This window comes from Sus scrofa, chromosome 3 (assembly GCF_000003025.6).
Source record: "Sus scrofa isolate TJ Tabasco breed Duroc chromosome 3, Sscrofa11.1, whole genome shotgun sequence".
Taxonomy (NCBI): domain Eukaryota; kingdom Metazoa; phylum Chordata; class Mammalia; order Artiodactyla; family Suidae; genus Sus; species Sus scrofa.
In genome coordinates this window covers 72759139-72776704 of record NC_010445.4, presented here as the reverse complement: position 1 = coordinate 72776704, position 17566 = coordinate 72759139, and the positions used below count along the sequence as shown (strand labels likewise).

The window sequence follows — 17566 nt, the reverse complement described above, 5'->3', positions numbered from 1 at the left end:
TTACAAGATGAATGGGGCTTTTAAAAATTTAGTTCATTAATTCCATCAATTCTTTATCTACTTTTCATTTTTATAGATGTAAGCACTGAGAAAACTTACTCAATGCATACATGGATGGGACTTGAAGAATTTTCCCTTTAGCACATCTGTTGTTTCTTTGCATGCCTGAGGTATAAACCAAAACAAATGAAACAAAAGAAAAAAACAAAGGGATCTAGTCTTAAAAATTACATTTTTTGGAGTTCCTGTCGTGGCTCAGCTGTAACGAACCCAACTAGTATCCATGAGGATGTGATACTGGCCTTGAGGACAGAGGTTTGATTTCTGGCCTCGCTCAGTGGGTTAAGGATCTGGCGTAGCCATGAGCTGTGGTGTAGGTCACAGACACTGCTCAGATCCCATGTTCCTGTGGCTGTAGCATAGGCTGGCAGCTACAGCTCCAGTTCCCTAGTATGGGAATTTCCATATGCTACAGGCATGGCCCTAAAAAGACAAAAAATAATTACTTTTTTTTTTTTACCATGACTGCGGGCAAGTGGAAGTTCCCAGGTCAGGGACTGAACCTACAACACAACACTGGCACAAGCCACTGGAGTGACAGTGCTAGATCCTTAACCCACTGTGCCACAGGAGAACTCCTCAAAAATTTCTTTTAATAATATATCAGGAGTTCCTGTCATGGCTCAGTGGATAATGCAGTGGAGTTCCCATCATGGCTCAGTCGTTAACGAATATGACTAGGAACCATGAGGTTTTGGGTTCGACCCCTGGCCTCGCTCAGTGGGTTAAGGATCTGGAGTTGCCATGAGCTGTGGTGTAGGTTGCAGACCTGGCTCGGATCTGGTGTTGCTGTGGCTGTGGCACAGGCTGGCAGCCACAGCTCCGAGTAGACCCTTAGCCTGGGAACCTCCATATGCTGTGGGTGTGGCCCTAAAAAAGACTAAATAAATAAATAAATAAATAAATAAATAATATATCAATTTTTAACTTGCTTGATCCTTTAAAAATTATATCAAAAGCAAAAAAAGAAAAGAAAAGAAAACTACCACGCAGAAACTTATTACACAGTCATTGGAGCCCTTCACTTCCACAGTTTCTGAGAAGTATATTAAAAAGTTTTTACACGTTAGTTACCATCATGGCTCAGAAGAAACGAATCCAACTAGTAACCATGAGGTCACAGGTTTGATCTCTGGCCTCACTCAGTGGGTTAAAGATCTGGCGTTGCTGTGAGCTGTGGTATTGGTCACAGACGCAGTTCGGATCTGTCATTGCTGTTCCTGTGGTGTGGCTGTGGCTGAAGCTCTGACTCTACCCCTAACCTGGGAATTTCCATATGCTGTGGGTGCAGCCCTAAAAAACAACAACAACAAAAACTTAAAAATAAAAATGAAATAAAAAGCTGCTTATAGACTTCGATTTTTTTTTTTTTTTTTTTTTGGTCATCCCAAGTCATATGTACTTCCAAGGCCCAGGGATCAAATCTGAGCTGCAGCTGAGAACTATGCCTTGGCTGTGGCAATGCCAGATCCTTAACCCACAGTGCTGGGCCAGGATCAAACCTGCATTCCAGCTTTCCCAAGGCAATAAAGATCCCATTGTGCCGCAGTAGGACCTCCTTCAGTATTTTTCATCAGTGCTTTCTTTGGTCTCCCCTCATGGGACTCCCCTCCTAAAAAATGGTTCCTCCTTTGACAATTAGTTGAGGAATAGAAGAAGCAAATTCATTAAGCAAAAATTGTCATTCCTCCCCTAGACTTACACTGATACAGCCCAACATGAACAAAATACTTCACTTCCAAACCGTAGTTTCACCTTTGACAGAAATAAGAGCAATATACAAAGTCTGATGGCATGTGTTTGGTGACTTGATTAGTAATTAAGATGCTTCTGAGAGACCAATTATTTAGCTTGGTCCTCTTGTTTGGCTGTCTGGAGAGTTTTGCACTGTGAAGTAATTGGTGACAGGTATGCCTTCCTTTTGTAAAGTGGAAGAAAGACTGTTGTGAAAGGGAAGATGGAAAAGGAGAGTCAGCATATACTTTTACCACAGGCAGGTCAATTTTAGGACACATTTCATATGAAAATGAAAAAATCTTGAGTTAATTTTCCTAAAATTATATACCCACATTCCCCTTGGCTTGTAATGTATGCCTTCCCCTGTTGGAAGAATGCTGAATTACTACACAGTGAAGATTCTAATTCATAGAACATCCCACATTTTTCCCCAGTCCCTCTAGTCCCCACCTTTCCTGCAGGGTTACTTATGCTCCTAGGACATTTTTCAAAAAGTTAAAAAGTAATAGGTGGTGGTTCTGGAAAATGGAACATCTTCCATTACAAATATTTAGAAATGGTGGGTAAAATACAAGAAAAAAATCTTTAAATCTATAGCTGAGCTTGCAAAAAAGAGAGAGAAATCTGCAGGTAACAGAAGTTGAAGCCAGTGCTGAAATCTGAGGCAAAAGATTCCAGTGACTATTGCAACTGCCAGGGGGAGTGGGGGAACTTACCATTATTAGAGACTTGATTTTAAGGCATATGCAAGAATAAAGGACGTGGTTCTGGACGTGTTCCAGACAGGAAGCTGAAACAGAAATCTCTATGAGAAGCTGGAACTAACAAAGGGTGGCACCCTCAGTGAAAGGATAGTAGGAAAAAAATCTGCTCACCAGCACAGGCAGGTGACAAGAAAATACATATTTCTTTGCCCATACACTGGTAAGGAAAAATATTTTCATTGGACCATTGAAAACCCAGGCCTGCTTCCCACATTGGTTTTGGCTTAACACTACCCCTATAGTCCAGGAATCCTTAAATTAAGAAATTAACAACAACCAAAAGAGAAAGTAACATAAATATTGACCCCGGGCCAGTGGAAAACCCTGAGGCACTTACAGGAGCAAATGGAAAACCATTCTGGAGGGAAACTCCTTAACCTAAGGGTACACAATGTTCTCATAGAATAAAACCAATCCAGGAAAAAAAAAGAGTTTTAAAATAAAAGAGCATTAAATACAAAAAAGAAATCAAAAATGAGCTCAGTCAGAAGACACAAAAGGATTAGAGTCCTAAAATCCTGAACTATAAGAGTGACAATCTAGAAGTGAATATAAAATGAGTATGCCTAAAATAATTGGACCTGAAAGAAGAGATCCAAACCCTGAGATTAAGAGAAAGACCTTATGAATGTGGGAAATCACCAAAGAGAAATTTTAGAAATCATAGACATACTCACTGAAATTTCAAACAGTTAAATAGACACAATTGAAGAGAAAAAATTAATTACTAGAAGCTAAATCTGAGGATATTTTCCAGAAGGCAGCAAAAAAAGGTAGAAAATATGAATGAGAAATTGAGATATAGAGAAAAGAGATGTACTTATAATAGAAGAGAGTGGGAGTTCCCATCATGGCTTAGTGGTTAACAAATCTGACTAGGAACAATGAGGTTGCAGGTTTGATCTCTGACCTCGCTCAGTGGGTTAAGGATCCAGTGTTGCCATGAGCTGTGGTGGAGGTCGAAGATGTGGCTAGGATCCCTCGTTGCTGTGGCTGTGGTGTAGGCCAGCAGCTGCAGCTCCAATTTGACCCCTAGCCTGGGAACCTTCATATGCCGCGGGTGCAGCCCTAAAAAAAAGAAAAAAAGCCACATTTAGTAGCAAAGACATAAAAAAGGATATAAGAACTCAAAGAGAAGAAATTTAGATTACCCACAGAGAAGAAAACAATTAGACAGAAGACTATTCACAACAATAATACTGTCCAGAAAACAATGGAATGATATCTTCAACATGGTAAAGGAAATATAAAAATTAATCTAGAATTCTGTGCCCAACTAAAGCATCCTTCAAGCATAAACATGAATTGAAGGATGCTTCAGACCAAAAAATAAAAAACAAAAATCTAAGAAAATTTATACTAGACCTTTTCTAAAACAGTTACTGAAAGTTGTATTTCAGAAGAAAAAATTAAACTCAGAGAAATAAATGGGATGCAAAAAGCTGATAAAAGTAAAAGAGAATTAAGCAAAGTTGCCAACGAAGCTAGCACCAAAGGGGGAAAAAAAAGAGTAATTGAACTATATCAAAACTGAAGATGTCTTCAAAAGATACTCCTTTTCCTCTCTCAACGCGGCATGTTTATTCTTTGTTTTTGCATCAGTTCTCTATTGACACAACAATGCTGGTAACAAACCACCCACTTATTATTCACAAATCTTTGGTAGCTGAGACATTATCTGATCTTATTGGACTTGCTCAGGCATCTGTTATAATCAGCTGTTGATCTCAGCTAGGCTCTCACATGACGAGGGTTGGCTGGCTATTTTCTGACCTAGGAATGATCTCTGCTTTTCTCCACATGTCTCTTACATCCCTCCAGTGAACTAGCTGGGACAAATTCTCTTGCCGAAAGTGGAGCTGCAAAGGCACAAGAGAGCAAGTGGAAATGCACAGGTGCTTTTCCAGCCCCTGCTTGTTCCTGTCTGTTAACATTCCATTGGCCAAGGTAAGTTATATGGTCAAACCCATAGTCAGAGGGCGAGGGGACTACAAAGTTAATGGCAAAGGGTGTGGAGATAGGGAGTCCTTAATGGAGGTCATTGACAGAAGACACAATTGTGTTTGTTAGTCTATCTTTATCTGTTGAATAATTCCATATAATTATTTGGAGTCATTTCCCCCCCTCAAAGTAAAATTTTTCCTATTGTCATTTGTTATTACAGAATTATGAGAAACACATCGCCTCAATCCATGCTCAAAAATAAACTCAAAATGGCTTAAAGACTTAAACATAAGGCATGACACCATGAAACTCCTAGAAGAGAACATAGGCAAAACATTCTCTGACATAAATCATACCAATGTTTTCTCAGGCCTGTCTCCCAAGGGAATAGAAATAAAAAAATAAAATAAACAAACCTAATCAAACTTAAAATCTTTTGCACAGCAAAGGAAACCATAAATTAAATAAAAAGACAACCTACAGAATGAGAGAAGATATTTGCAAATGATGCAACTAACAAGGGCTTAATTTCCAAAATATACAAACAGCTCATACAACTCAACAACCAAAGCAAAGAACCCATTTGAAAAACGGGCAGAAGATCTAAGTAGACATTTCTCCAAAGAAGATAAATAGGCACATGAAAAGATGCCCAGCATTGATAATTATTAGATAAACGCAAATCAAAACTACAATGACGTACCACCTCACACCAGTCAGAATGGCCATCATTAAAAAGTCTCCAATAACAAATGCTGGAGAGGGTGTGGAGAAAAGGGAACCTTCCTACACAGTTGGTGGGAATATAAGTTGGTGCAGCCATTATGGAAAATAGCATGGAGATTTCTCAGAAAACTAAAAGTAGAATTACCATATGACACAGCAATCCCACTCCTAGGCATATATCTGGACAAAACTGTAATTTAAGAAGATATATGCACCTCTGTGTTCATAGCAGCACTATTGAGAATAGTCAAGACATGGCAGCAATTTCAATGTCCATGGATAATGAAGATGTGGTACATGTATATAATGGGATACTATTCAATCTTAAAAAAGAATGAAATAATGTTATTTACAGTAACATGGATGGACCTAAGTCAGAAAGAGAAAGACAAATACCATATGTTATCACTTGTATATAGAATCTAAAATATGACACAAATGAATCTATACAAAACAGAAACAAACTCACAGACTTAGAGGATTTGTGGTTGCTAAAAGGAGGGGAGGGTGGGGGAAGGTCAGACTAGGCATTTGGGGTTAGTATATGCAGACCATTAATATGGAAGGGATAAACAAGTTCCTACTGTATAGCACAGGGAACTATATTCAATATCCTGAGATAAATTATAAGGGAAAAGAATATTTAAAAAAGAATATATAGATGTATAAATGAATCACTTTGCTCTACCGCAGAAGTTAACACAACATGGTAAATCAACTATACGTCAATATAAAAAAAGAAACAGGGAGCTCTCTTGTGGCACAGCAAGTTAAAGATCTGGCATTGTCACTGCAATGGCTGGGATGGGGTTTGATCCCTGGCCCAGGAACTTCCATATGCCATGAGCGTAGCCAAAAAAAGAAAGAAACAAATCATAATAGATGAGCAAAATGAACATAAAGAAATATGATAATGACTCCCACTTATAGAGACAATCACTGATGTATATTCTTTCAGATTTTGATCTCTCTCTGCATATTAGGTATGATCATAATTATATATAATGTAAAAGTAATTTTAGAACAGACCTAAATTTATTTGGTCTCAATGAAAAATCATTTTTCATAGAGTGCCATTTAAAACTCAACTGCATATGGAAAATTATTGTCTTCAGGCACAGGCTTCTTATACTAAACATAACTTTTATCTTTTGAATGAGATACTTCTTCAGCAGTTCTATCTGCTGGTTTGCCCATGGTCAGTGATATTACCCATGAAATACTAAATGTTGACAGTTTGTGAAGTTATACATTCATCATGCCTTTTCCTGAGAAGTTCAGAGTTGAATTGAATAATAAATATTCAATTTAAATCAAAATTGAATTTTTATTAAGCATGCACTTTCAGAGTTCCCTCTGTGGCACAACGGGTTGAGGTTCCAGCATTAGCTGCTACTCAGATTCAGTCCCTTGCCTGGGAACTTCCAAATACCGTGGTAGCAGCCAAAAAAAAAAAAAAAAAAAAAAAAAAAGTGCTTTCTTTTTTCTTCCTTTGAACTCATTTCTTTTTTTTGGTGGTGGGGGGGGCAGGAATTGAATCTGAGCCACAGCTACAAACTCTGCCAGGGATGGAATCCATGCCTCCAGAGTGACCAGAGCCACTGCAGTCAGATTCTTAACCCACTGTACCACAGTAGGAACTCCCCCACTTTTTGTTGTCTTTTTTTTTTTTAGGGCTGCACCCATGACATTAGACCCCCAGGCTGGGGGTCTAATCGGAGCTGCAACCTGCACCACAGCTCCCAGTAACCCTGGATCCTTAACCCTCTGAGCAAGGCCAGGGATTGAATTCATGTCCTCATGGATACTAGTCAGGTTCATTACCACTGAGCCACAATGGGAACACCTGGGAACTCCTCCCCCACTTTTTTTTGTCTTTTATTTTGTCCTTTCTAGGGCCATACCCGCGGCATATGGAGGTTCTCAGGCTAGGGGTTTAATTGGAACTATAGCCACCGGCCTACACTAGAGCCACAGTGATGCCAGATCCAAGCCACGTCTGCAACCTACACCACAGCTCACGGCAACGCCAAATCCTTAACCCACTGAGCGAGGCCAGGGATCAAACCTGCAACCTCATGGTTCCTAGTCAGATTCATTAACCACTGAGCCACGATGGGAACTCTGGAACTTCCCCTTTTAACTCATCTTTGTCAAAGGTCTTATTTCGCAAAGGTGTTACCAAACAATAGCATAAATAAATAATCGACAATTATCACTGTGCAATGAATAACAAAACTACTGTGACAAGGGTGTCCAGTCTATTTTCAATACACTCTATTGCAGCACTCTTCAGCCTCTATTTCCTTTTTTTTAATTACTCAATGAATTTATTACATTTATAGCTGTACAATGATCATCACAATCTAATTTTATAGGATTTCCATCCCACAACCCCAGCGCATCCCCCCACCCCCTGACCTGTCTCCTTTGGAAACCATAAGTTTTTCAAAGTCTGTGAGTCAGTATCTGTTCTGCAAAGAAGTTCATTCTGTCCTTTTTTCAGATTCCATGTGTCAGTGAAAGCATTTGATGTTGGTGTCTCATTGGATGGCTGACTTCACTTAGCATGATCATTTCTAGGTCCATCAATGTTGCTAAAAATGCCAGTATTTTGTTCCTTTTAATCGGCCTCTATTTCCTGCATATAGTTCTCATTATCTAATCTAGAGTTTCCCAGGTTTCCCTGACTGGTGGCCTAGCAGACCTGGCACTGCTGTGTGGTATGCCAAATAGTCATCGGGGCAACCACATCTACCACTTCTCTTGCTACCATCCAAAGTCACAAACAGTTCACTGACCTTGCCTTATTTTATCAGTAAGTGCCCAGCATGTTGTTTTTGAAAGACAAACCATAACTACCTTGCCTCTGGAAAGGGTTGGGAAAAGAGATACAGATTATTGGTTTTATTTCAGTTTATCCACGAGTTACAATGAGAATTCTCTTTGCTGCAGATGAATTGCACACACTAGAGATGGTAAAAGCTGAAGTGCAAAGTAGAGGTTTACCAAACTCATCCCAGCATATTATAATGCAATCACTAATACTATGTGTTTTTTAAAAAATAGCAGATCTAAGACAAATGCCAAAATGGATGGCAGTTGGACCACAGTAACCCTGAAGCATCATTGCCCCAGTTATAAAGCTGTAGTAATTAAGACACCAGTCAGGGAAACCCAGTGCATTGTGGGCACTGGGATGGACGAATAGACATTGGAAGAATAGGAACCAGAAACTGACCAACAGATAAATGGAAACTTGATATTTGACAGATCTGTGAGGAGAGAGACAATTGTACCGGGATATTTGATTATCTATAAGGGAAAAAAAAGTGGACCTTTACACCAATCATAAGAAATCAGTTCACAATGGACTTACATGTGAAGGACAAATGTTTACAATATTTGGAATTCCCTGGTGGCTCATAGAGTTAAGGATCCAGTGTTGTCACTGCTATAGCTTAGGTCGCTACTCTGGTGTGGATTCAGTCCCTGACCCTGGAACTTCCAGGAGCTGCAGGCGTAGCCAAAAAAATTATGTGTATATATATATATGTATATATGTGTGTGTGTGTGTGTGTGTATAATTTATATATAAATGAGTAAAAGAGCTTTCTGGGCGTTCCCGTCATGGCACAGTGGTTAACGAATCCAACTAGGAACCATGAGGTTGTGGGTTCGATCCCTGCCCTTGCTCAGTGGGTTAACGATCCGATCCAGCGTTGCCGTGAGCTGTGGTGTAGGTCGCAGATGCGGCTCGGATCCCTCGTTGCTGTGGCTGTGGCGTAGGCTGGCAGCTACAGCTCTGATTCGACCCCTTGCCTGGGAACCTCCATATGCCGTGGGAGCGGCCCAAGAAATGGCAAAAAAGAAAAAAAAAAAAGCTTTCTGACTTTGGAATAGGGAAGGACTCCCTAAATGAGACACAAAAAACATAAACCTTTAGGGAACAAAATTGATGAATTTGACTACATTAAAATTGATGACTTTTTTCAGAAAAAGACACCATAAAGAGAACAAAAAGACAAGCTACAAACACAATTAAAATATCTGCAAATGAAGTAATAGAAGTTTAGGATCCAGAATACATAAAGAACTCCTGTGAATCAACCAGAAAAATACAACACAATAGAAAAATGCACAAATACATGACAAGATATTTAACAGGACAAAAGAATATGAATTATCCATCAGTACACAAAAAGATGATTGACCTCATTCATTATCAAGGACATGCAACACAAAACCACAGTAAGATATTTTATCACAGCTATTACGTTGGCACAAAAATAAAATGTCAGAAACCACCAAGTAATTAATAAAGATATGAAGCAGCTAGGACTCTCATTCACTGTTTTTAAGACTGTATGTTATACAGTTTGATATTTTCTATTAAAGATGCACAAAAATTACCAGTGATTCAATTCTTATGGGTATGCATCCTAGAGAAACTTTTGCACAAGTGTACCGAAGACAAGTAGAAAATGATCTTAAAGCATTTTTGTTTGTTTGTTTTTTGGGTTTTTTAATGGCCATAGCGTGGTGTATGAAATTTCCTGGGCCAGGAATTGAATCCAAGTCACAACTGTGACCTATGCCACAGCCTCAGCAATGCCTGATCCTTAACCCACCGGGCCAGGCTGGGGATTAAAGCTGCACCTCCGCAATGATCTGAGCTGTTAAAGCCTTGTTTTTAATAGCAAACAAAAGCAATTGGAAGCTTAGAGATTGGAGATAAATTGTGGAATATTCATGAACTCCAGTTACATGGATCAAGATGGTTGAATATAAAACATACTACTGAGTGAAAAAAAAAAAAAAAATCCCTCTACGATTCTACCTCCCTGCAGACTAAGGCACTAGGAGAAAAGGAGGCTGTACTGAATGTAGCCCCCTTTGACATTCTTTGCTTCTGTGTTGTTCTTGAGGGTAGCTGGTAGGGCTTGGGATCAGAGAACTGGACAGTGGATCCCTTCACACACTCACCCAGCTGGCTTTCCACCATGTTCCTCACTCTATGCCTGGAAAAAGGGTGTCCAAGATGTGTTTGTTGAACTGATCAGAGCCATTGTTGGCATTTCAGTGAGCTGCTGGTAGGATGTGAAAATAGCTACATGGTGAAGTGGTGTTTGCCAGCGCCTGTCTTGTTCCCTACCTCTGCCAGCACTCTAGCTAATATTTTCTGGGAAGTCGGGCCCATTTACAGGAGGCTGACAGCAGGTGTTCAGAATTTTTAGGATTTGGGTTTAATTTCAGATAAGCAGGACAATCTGGGCTCTCTGCCAATGAGAAACGGATTCTGCTGTCTTTTTCTGCCTTTTTAACATTTCAAGTTCTTGTACCATCCACCCATATAAAACTTTCTTCTTTAGAAAGAGAGCTGAGAAACTGACAAAAACACCAGCTCAGTTTCCTTTCTTTCATTTTAATCTGCAGCTGGACAGACGGCAGGAGCAAGGAGGCTTGGTTGTGGGTGGTACAGCCTGGTGTGCAATCCAAGGCCTGCATGAGAATCAGTTAGAGAAGAGGGAGAGCACTCAGAATTTTCCATATTTATCCTACAGTGTAATCAGAGGGAACCTACTGTGATAGAAATGGAGGATTATGAATTGATAAGAGCAAGCTATTGATACTTGCTTTTGTTCCTGGGCAAGCTAATGAATGAAAATGTACATAATATGTAGACATGTAATGGACATTTTGTGGGTCAGCCTTTCTATGGGTGTACCCAATGATTTCTGTGTCTATTTCAGTCTACAGATTCAGTGTTAATGCCTATCAAATTACCAATGATATTTTTCACAGAATTAGAACAAAATATTTTAAAATTTGTTTGGAAACACAAAAGACCCTGAATAGCCAAAGCAATTCTGAGGAAGCACAATGGAGCTGGAGGAATCAGGCTCCCTAACTTCAGGCTATACTACAAAGCTACAGTTATCAAAACAGTATGGTACTGGTGCAAAAATAGAAATATAGATCAAGAGAACAGGATAGAAAGCCCAGGAGTTCCCATCGTGGCTCAGTGGTTAACAAATTCGACTAGAAACCGTGAGGTTGTGGGTTCGATCCCCGGCCTTGTTCAGTGGGTTAAGGATCCAGCACTGCCATGAGCTGTGATGTAGGTCGCAGACACGGCTCAGATCCTGAGTTGCCATGGCTGTGGTATAGGCCAGTGTCTACAGCTCTAATTAGGCCCCTGGCCTGGAAACCTTCATATGCTGCAGGAGTGGCTCTAGGAAAGGCAGAAAGACCGAAAAAAAAAAAAAAGAAAGCCCCGAAATAGGAGTTCCCATCTTGGTGCAGCAGAAACAAATCCAACTAGGAACCATGAGGTTTTGGGTTTGATCCCTGGCCCTGCTCAGTGGGTTAAGGATCCAGCATTGCCGTGAGCTGTGGTGTAGGTTGCAGACACAGCTCAGGTCAGGCATTGCTGTGGCTGTCATGTAGACCGGCAGCAACACCTCTGATTGGACCCCTGGCCTGGGAACCTCCCTATGCTGTGGGTGCAGCCCTAAAAAGACAAAAAAGACCAAGAAAAGAAAAGAAAACCCAGAAATAAACCCAAGTTCCCATGGGCAATTAATCTGTGACAAAGGAGGCAAGAGTATACAATGGAGAAAAGACAGTCTCTTCAATAAGTGGTGCTAGGAAAACTGGACATCTGCATGCAATCAGAATGAAATCAGAACATTTTCTATTACCATAAACTCAAAATGGATTAAAGATCTAAATGTAAGACCAGATACAGCATATAGATTTGTATTCCACTATGTTTAGGGGCATGATGTGACTTCAAATAAAATGGCACACTAGGAGTTCCCATTGTGGCTCAGCGGGTTAAGAACCCAACAGAGTGTCTGTGAGTATGCGGGTTCGATCCTTGGCCTCCCTTGGTGGGTTAAGGATCTGGCATTGCCACAAGCTGCAATGTAGATCACAGATGCAGCTTGGATCCAGTGTTGCTATGACTGTGGCAGAGGCCTCAGCTACAGATCCAATTCGACCCCTAGCTGGGGAATTTCCATATGCTATAGGTGCAGTCATTAAAAGAAAAAATTAAATTAAATTAAATGACACACTAATCTCATGACTTTATAATCATGCTGATAATACATTATCACATATACACTCACTTAAAGAAAAACTTTTGTGTATTTTTAAGTATGTGTATCCTTTTTTCCCCCTTGAGCGCATCCTCACGGACACTATGTCCAGTCCTTAACCAATGGAGCCACAAAGGGAACTCCCTATATGCATTTTATTGAATGTAAATATCTCCTCCATTTAAAAAACATTTGGATTTTTTAAAAGTTGCCTCTTTCAAATTAGCAGAGTTCTCAACCAAGATAGAGAAGAGATTTATTTAGGACTTAAAACTGAACAAAGTTGAGTTACCTATAATAGCCAAATCATAGAGAGAGAGTAGAATGATGTTTACCAAGAGCTGGGAGTAGAGGGGATTGGGAGGTTATTGTTTAATGGGAGTTTCAGTTGGGGCAGATGAAAAAGTTCTAGAGATGGATATTGGGTATGGTTGCATAATAATGTGAATGTACTTAATGCCACTGAACTTAAAAATTATTAAAATAGTATATTTTATGTTATGTATATTTTACCACAATGAAAAATGCTTTAAAACACTAAACAGTTAATTACTAAGTAATTACATTTATTGTCTCGAATTTGTTTTGAAATATGACAGTGTTATACATTATGTTAAAATGCATTGAGTCTCAGGATAGCAGATTCAGAAACAAATGAATAAGGGAATTTTGCCTTAAAAGGAAATTAAACTTAACGGATGTGGTTTGTAGATTCATGGGAAATGAAGAAGACTTTGAAATTATGGGAGACCCCGAATTGGTTGTTAGTTAACTTGTTCACACTCTATCTTCGTCCATTCGGCCTGCTATAACAAAATATCGGAGACTGGGTGGCTTACAAATAAAAGACATTTATTTCTCCCAGTTCTGGAGGCTGGAAGTGAGAGATCAGGGTGCCAGGGGAATGAGGCAGGGACTCTCTTCCTGGTCGTAGACTTCTTGTATCTTCACGTGGCAGAAGTGGGTAGAGAGCTGTACACAGTCTCTATGATAAGAGCACTAATCCCATTTCTGAGGGATGGACCATCATGACCTAATCACCTCGCAAAGTTCTTTCTCACATCCAAACACCATCACATAGGAAGTTAGGATTTCAACATATTAATTTTGGAAGGACATAAACATTCAGTTTGTAGCAAAGCCTCACTGTCCCTAGTAGATAACAGGGGCATGTAAAAACCCAGGCAATTTTAACTAAACAGAGAAAAATGATTAAAAAGTTCAATTCTCAGAGTTCCCTGGTGGCATAGTGGGTTAAGGATCTGGTGTTGTCACTGTTGTGGCTCAGGTCACTGCTGCGGTTCAGGTTTGATTCCCGGCCTGGGAACTTCTGTATGCTGCGTGCTGCAGGTGTGGCCAAATTTAAAAAAAAAAGGATTTTCAATTCTCTCATGGGTTGGATTTTTAAATGTTATGTTTTAAAAGTTATGTTTGAAATAGTTTTAAAATTAATTATATATGTATTAGCTTCATTATTAAAAATGTTTTTCTGGTTATGGAGGTATATATGATTTTTGCAGAAAATTTGGAAAATAAAAAAGTATATAAAAATTAAAAATCATTCACATTCCCATCCCTAATAGATACTTGTTACTATTGTGGTGTATTTTCTTCCAGCCTCTTTCTTAAACACATAGTTGAAATAACTACACATAAAATTTTGTGTCCTCTTTTTTTCACTTAATATTATATCATGTACCTTTAGTTATTAAAGATTCTTTTTTTTTTCTTTTTTTTTGCCTTTTTGTGTTTTTTAGGGCTGCATCCAGGGCATATGGAGGTTCCCAGGCTAGGGGTCTAATCAGAGCTCTAGCGGCTGCCTACACCACAGCCACAGCAACGTGGGATCCAAGCCACCTCTGTGACCTACACCACAACTCATGGCAATGCTGGATCCTTAACCCACTGAGTGAGGCCAGGGATCAGACCTGCGTCCTCTTGGATGCTAGTGGGGTTTGTTAACCTCTGAGCCATGATAGGAACTCTTAGTTATGAAAGATTCTTCATAAATATAATTTTAAATGTCTTCAAGGTCTTCTGGCTTATGGCTGCATCATAACTTTCTTAGTCATTCTTTCATTATTGGACATGTAGGCTGTTTTCATCATTTGTTACCAGTAATGTGATCTTTGTGTATAAAGGTTTTATCTGCATTTCAAATTAATATTTAAGTTGTGCTGGGAATAGAATTACCAGGTAAAGACTATAAATATTTTTAACATTCTTGATTTATATTGCTGAACTGATTTTTAAAAAGGTAATATGAATTTACATTTTCAACAGAAATAAATTATCGCCACTAAGAATAAGGCCTAATATTCATCATGCTCTTAGTTTTTACCAGATACTGAACTAATGACTTTACATGTATTAACTCAAAGTTAAAATCTTTCATATTATTGGTGAAAGAAGGTTGTTCATTTTTTAAATTTCATTTATTAAATTACTAGTGAGGGAGTTCCCGTCGTGGCGCAGTGGTTAACGAATCCGACTAGGAACCATGAGGTTGCGGGTTCGGTCCCTGGCCTTGCTCAGTGGGTTAACGATCTGGCATTGCCGTGAGCTGTGGTGTAGGTTGCAGACGCGGCTCGGATCCCGCGTTGCTGTGGCTCTGGCATAGGCCAGTGGCTACAGCTCCGATTCAACCCCTAGCCTGGGAACCTCCATATGCCGCGGGAGCGGCCCAAGAAATAGCAACAACAACAACAAAAAAGACAAAAAAGACAAAAAAAAAAAAAAAAAAAATTACTAGTGATATGGAGCTATATTTTATTTTTAAGCCTTTTTTTTTTTTTTTTTTTTTTTTTTTCCTGTCTTTTCTAGGGCCGAACCTGCAGCACATGGAGGTTCCCAGGCTAGGGGTCTAATTAGAGCTGTAGCTGCCGGCCTATGCCACAGCCACAGCAACGTGGGATCCAAGCAGCGTCTGCAACCTACACCACAGCTCACGGCAATGCCAGAACCCTAACCCACTGAGCAAGGCCAGGGATCAAACCCACTACCTCATGGTTCCTAGTCGGATTCATTAAGCACTGAGCCATGACGGGAACTCCCTTTTTAAGCCACTTTAAAGTATTACTCACAAATTATTAGTTATCTATTTCTCTATTGTGAGTTATTATCCTTATTGGCTTATATGAGCCCTTTATATATTAGCATATAAACCATTTGTCACATTACCTATAGCTCTTTTACAAGTTGTCCCTTATTTTTTAATTTTATAATATTTCACATTTCTATGTTGTTAAATCTATTGCGTTTTACTTTGTGATTCAGTCTTGCTTTGTAAAATAACTTAACCGTATCAGTGTCAGTAATAAATAAGATACATTTTATCTGTCTACAATACTCACTGTTTGCATTTACTGTATTTCAAGCTTTTGCAGGAGGAACAACCAAACCAGATTCTTGTGCAAATATGTTACTTAACATAACTTTACATTTTTTACATAACTGTTCTTTTGAAGCTTAAAAAAGTTCTTTTTCAACAACCTATATTTTCATCCATATGCAATTGACGAACGATATGGAACAAGCAAAATAAAATGAAGAACTATAGAGTCCTTAAAAGTCATACCATATACTTATATTTGGTGACACATAAAGATGTTAGTAACGTTACTGAGGAGGAAGGAAGAATACAATGCAACCAATAAAAACCATGCCACTCGTGTAGCATTAAACACTTGTATGCACAGAAAAATGTCTGGAGAGACTTTATCAAAATTCTGTCAATGTTTATTTCTGGCTCATGAGACTTCAGCAGATTTTTATATCTTCTTTGTACTTTCCGATTTGTTTTCATATTTTACGAGCATGCATCATTTTTACTAAAATAACCTAGTTATTTTTTAATGCATAAGCAAAACTTTTTTCACAGAGGAACAATAATATTTGCTTTTTTTTTCTAGTTCTTTAATTTTTTTTTTTTTTAGGGCTGCACTCACGACATATGGAAGTTCCCAGGCTAGGGGTCTAATTGGAATTGTAGCCGCTGGCCTACGCCAGAGCCACAGCAATGTAGGATCTGAGCCTTGTCTGCAATCTACACCACAGCTCACCACAACACTGGATCTTTAACCCACTGAGCAAGGCCAGGGATGGAACCCATGTCCTCACAGATACTAGTCGGGTTTTTTAACCACTGAGCCACGAGTCTTTAATTAAAAGTGTACACATGAATAACATTTCCTTAGCACTTGAGCAATTTCCAGAAAAGTGTATACATTTCTACATGAGTTAAATATCATTAACTCATAACATTTATCATTAATTATATTTTCCAAGAAACTTGGGGCTTCTAAATACTGTATAAAAATTCCTCATGGAAAAAAAAAAACTTTTAGGTGAGCTATTCTTCTAATCTGCAGACCTTCCTACTGCATAACTTTCTGGATGATGTCATACAAACCTCCTCCTGCATCTGGGACTGTTTCCAGCTGCTACATGTGGGAGCTTCCCGTTTTTGTTCTAAGGGAGTGATGTTTACTGGAAATGGAGGTCCACTAAAAAGATCTCAGTTCAGATAGCTTTGTGGGGACAGGAAAGAATGATTGAAATGGACTTGGCCCAAAACTTTTACTTTCTCCCTTGTCATTATCTTGTTTTGATAGTTTGACTTCGTTTTGTTTTGAAATTACCTCTTGTGAAAAACCTAAGAGGAATGATGTGCACAATCTTCCTCCAATCCTTACCAAGACTGCCAACGCACACCTTTCTTCCCTGTCCCTCCAAACACATCCTCGCAGTTCACATCAACTGCAGAGAGTGGGTGGAGACAATCAAGAATCTGTAGACAGGACAGCTGGGTATTTTGCTGTCCTTGGCTCTTAGATCTGGAAGGGACTTACAACAGTATTTAAATGTGACCAAAAGAGGCAAAGGGATTTTTCAAGATTGCACAGCTGATTAGTAGCAAAACAAAGTGGAAAACCGAGGTTTCATATCTCTTAGTTCAGGGCCTTTGAGCTAAAAAACCATAAACATTGTTAACATTTTTTAGAACTGTTTATAGAGTTCAGGAAAAAGAATGCTGCATGACTAGAGTTAATCATGAAGAGGTCTTGTTAATATGCAGAAGTATTTTTTATATTAAAGATCAGCTAACTAAAATCAAAGAAAAAAATCTTAATATACTGAGTTCTTCCATATTTGCAGTTCCCCTTTATTGTAATTTTGTAATATCAGAACTATCTACAATGTTTTATTTAAAAAACTTCAAGGGAGTTC

General features: G+C 39.0%; 1 long non-coding RNA gene across 2 annotated transcripts in view; it reads left to right on the top strand.

Annotated features, from left to right (window-relative positions):
- Positions 1-17566, top strand: part of LOC102163904 — a 37691-nt gene that overhangs the window by 17106 nt on the left and 3019 nt on the right. For both annotated transcript variants that reach the window (XR_302389.3, XR_002342620.1), the window contains exon 4: positions 4383-4508. This is a non-coding gene — a long non-coding RNA (uncharacterized LOC102163904). The remainder of the gene's footprint in view (positions 1-4382; positions 4509-17566) is intronic.